Genomic DNA, 3,858 nt, shown 5'->3' on the forward strand with positions numbered 1-3,858 from the left:
CCCCACCCCCCTCCCCTCCCCGATCGCCAGGCTCCCGGGCTCCCAGAGGTCTCCAGTCTTCCCCACCTGGAAGTTCTCCAGTCCTGAGCTGGGTTACAAAGGGCACGGTTTTAAGGGCTCAGTCACAGCCGAGCTCCGTTCCCGGTGGGGGCGGAGTTGTTGCCCCCACCTCACCGTCTCCGGGACCCCTCCCCAGTAGAAATAAGGGAGGGGGATATGGGGCCTTGCCAGGAGCTTGAGGCCGTGGTTGGCGGCGGGGGTGTCTTCGGCGCGCGCTGCTGGAGCCTGGAGGCTACCCCGAATTCCTCTTCGGGATTCGCCGCGACCGCCCCCTCTTGTCGGGTCCGGCACCTTTCGGCTCAGAGCAGGGGTCAGCCTGCGGGCTCAGTGACAATAGCAGGTGCGATGACAAGAAGCAAGTCAACACGTCCCACCTTACTCTCCGCACGCGCGTGGCTGCCGGCTCGCAGAGAGAACGGGTGTGATTGGGGGAACGTTCAGAATCGCACCTGCAGGGCGGTTCGAGGGTCCTGGGGATGAGTACAGCGGCTAATCCCTGTGCAAGCGCCCGAGACTTGCAGTTTCCGGGGGACTGGGTTGGAATGGGAAGCAGAAGAAGGAAAGGGAGAGAAACCACGGGCAGGAAGGAGATGGGCCTCCTCTCCTGCAGCGCGCGTCTGCACTTGGGCAAAGCTGGAACAGCCCCTCAGGGCCCTTTCCTGCAAAAGCTGGAGGAACTGGCGCGTCTAGGGGGCAGTGAAGATGAGCAGCGTGGCGCATCTCACACCTCCACCCTCCAATTCCTGACAATCTTTAACTGCGAGGACGTGTTGGGAACCCTTTTGGCTTCCCGGCTTGAATCCGGCTTCCTCCTCTGCACAATTTGAGCTGCAGCTGCAGTTTAGGAGTTAGGGCGCGGGCCTGTGCAGTTTTAAAATGTTGCGTTTCGGAGTGGACCCTGACATGGAGAGACGCGAGGACCTGCTCTTTCTGAACCAGCCGGGTGCCCGGAAGCCTGGCTCCCAGGCGCTGCCTGGCCTGCTCCGCGCCTGGGCCGCTCCAGCCTCCTTTCCTGGGCGTCCACAAGGCCCCGTCTCCGCGGCTGGAGGAAAACACTGATTTATCGTCGGAAGACTCCTAAACACGTGTGGGGGAAGGGAGGGGGGGGAGATGCCGCACGACACGAAAAGTGCATTCGTGTCCAGCCCCCGGACGGAATCTGCCCCTTTGGTCGAGGCCTTGTGGGCTCCCCGTCGTCAGCCTGGAGGCTAAGGAAGTCAGTGGTCGTCCCGTACGCCTCGGCGTTTGGCGACTTCGGCCCTTGAACCGCGTCTCCACCGCTCGCGGTGCGCGGGCACCTACGCGGCGATGGCGACTCGGCCGTTTTCCCAGCACGGGCCGCGCCCGGCTCGTGCGCGAGACGTGGTGCCGCGCTGCCCCGGTCCCCGCGCGTCCTCCCCTGCTCCCGGCTCCGCGGCCCGAGAGGTGGAAAGAGCTCCTTAGTAAACTGCAAATCCGACAGCCGGCTGTGCTGGGCCCCGCTTCGGGTATAAAAGTGGCCGTTGTGAAATGAGTGCCTGGCGCGCGGAAAAAAGGCGGGGTGCAGTTTACGAAGATCATCTTTCTCCTGGTCGAGCTCAGGATATTCGCCAGGAAAAGAGCTTTGCGTTTGTGTTTTATAAGCTTCCTCGGAAGCAAACCTCCACTAAACGGCTTGATTGTATTTCAAGTACTCGACTAATGTTATTATTGTTGTCGGTGGTGGTGTTTGAACATGAAGGCGCAGAAATGAAGTCTTTGGGGAGTGGGTTACGGTTTTTATTTTCAGGTTGGAGTTTCTGATGCCCCCTTCTGCTGCTCCGCGGGTGGTTCAATCACTGTATCCCCGCAACCCTTAACTCAATTGGCAGAAATGCCCCCGCAGGAAGCCTTCGGCTGCTTTTCTGACACCTCGCGGCTGCGGCCTGAAGGTCCCGCAGGCGACAGCGGTAATGGATGTTTGGTGGGACTGTCGCTGGCCCTCTCCGCCCCGTCCCCTCCCTGACCCGCCAGCCGGGGTCACAATTACCCGGGGCCCCCGAGGGGTCTCAGCTCTGGGGAGGGGCGTGACGTCACAGCGATACGCAGAACAGGCCTCCGGGGCCTTAGCTGGAAAAGCACCAGGAAGGGAGAGGTGGCGAGCACTCCAGGAAATGCCCGATTCGCGGCATGGTGACACCGCAGGAAGAGGGGGAGGGGTGGTGGCTTAACGCTGGCCACCAGCAGCGGAGGAGCTGTTTTTCTTTTCAATTCAAGAAAAACGGGATAGGGGTTGGGGAGGGGGCGCCGCGAGTCCAGAAAAGGGTTCCGGAGGGGCGGTGAGCCCAGCCCAAGGTGCAAGGATTGTCCTCCTGTCAGAGGCCCCTCGGGAACTTGCCAGCGTCCCCCCAGCCCTGGCCAGCGACTCTCCCCTGACGGGCGCAGGCCCTTACCGCCCGCTGTTTGGGCTTATCCGCGCCCCGGCTCTAGGCTCCGGAAGCTGGCCCGTCGGGGGGTTAGGGCCGGTCTGACCGGGAGCTTCGGGAGTCCAGAAAGGCGGGCCGCCCCTTTAGACGGGGCAGCCTGGGGGGGCGGGGGGCTCTGCACGCCCGAAGCCTTCCCAGCCCCTCGCCCTTCGCTGTCGGGAGACGCGTGGTATCTGACAGTGCGACCTGAAGGCTCCCCGCTAGACTGAAGTCGCAAGCATTTGTAGCCACGTCTGTTTCGAGGTGTCTTTGAGCTATTTAGGTTTTTGTCGAAGTTCTCCACGTGGCCTCGTTTATGAAGACCTGAAGCCCCAGGGTGGGAGACGATACGCGGGTGTCAGTGGCCGTTTTTCGTTATCAAACCCTCCGCCGGGCAGGAAGTGCTGTTCATCCGCGGAGGGAGGGACAGGGACCCCACGTCTGAGTGGCCAAGACTCTGGGCAGATCGACTTCTCTCTTAGTTGGGGGGCTTCTGAGTACAGGTTCTGTTAATGCAGTCTTCCTGATTCAGCCCCCTCCTTAGGAGAAAAATAATTCCTACGATAAATGAAAAGAGCGTTTGTTTTTTGATTGTTTTAAAGACAAAGTGATGCCCATGACTGAACGAATTGTACAGTTGCCCTCCTAAGGGCAGCCTCCACAGGAAGCTTATAGGATGGGGTAATTTAATGCCCCCCAAGTCCCCACAACGGGCCGTCCCACTAATTACTCTCACGGGAGGGAGTGTGCCAACACGTATTCTGGTCGGACCACCTGTCGCCCTTCTGCAGGAAAGCCCAGTCTCCCAGAGCATTTCTGGGACCCAGCGCGAGCTGAGTACCAAGAAAGGGCCACAGGACTCGCGGGAAGCTTTAACCTCGGTGCCTGGCTACGCATGACTGGGGCTTCCTTTGTCCAGGAAGAGTTAGATGCAGATGCGAACTGTCCCCTGTCGTTAACCATCAAGGACAAAAATAAAATTTGTTAAGAGTGGATTAACATAAAGGACTAGTCGCGCGCCTCGGTTTCTTCCCATCCGGGTCCCCATTAGACTGGGGCGCAGCCTGGCCTGGAAGGGGAGAGGACCCGCCACTCCAGCTTCCGCGACGGGGGCTCATCCCCGGCGCGGCCGACGACCCGTGGGGCCCCGGGGTGCGCGGTGCGGGCATCACCGGATGCGGCGCGAGGGCGCCTTCTGCATCCACTCGTGGGCTCCGGGTGTCGGAGGAAAGGCCTTGGTGCGCGGACAGACCCGCAGACAGGCCGGGCCCACGGGCGGGGAGGGGTCGGCCGCACCTTGCGGCGGCGGGGCCTGGTCCCGCGGGCGGCGGGCTTCCGGCTCTCTAGCCCAGCACGGGGGCCCCACGCGCGGGGC

Source organism: Lipotes vexillifer, unplaced genomic scaffold (genome assembly GCF_000442215.2).
Source record: "Lipotes vexillifer unplaced genomic scaffold, Lipotes_vexillifer_v1.1 scaffold1162, whole genome shotgun sequence".
Classification (NCBI taxonomy): Eukaryota; Metazoa; Chordata; class Mammalia; order Artiodactyla; family Lipotidae; genus Lipotes; species Lipotes vexillifer.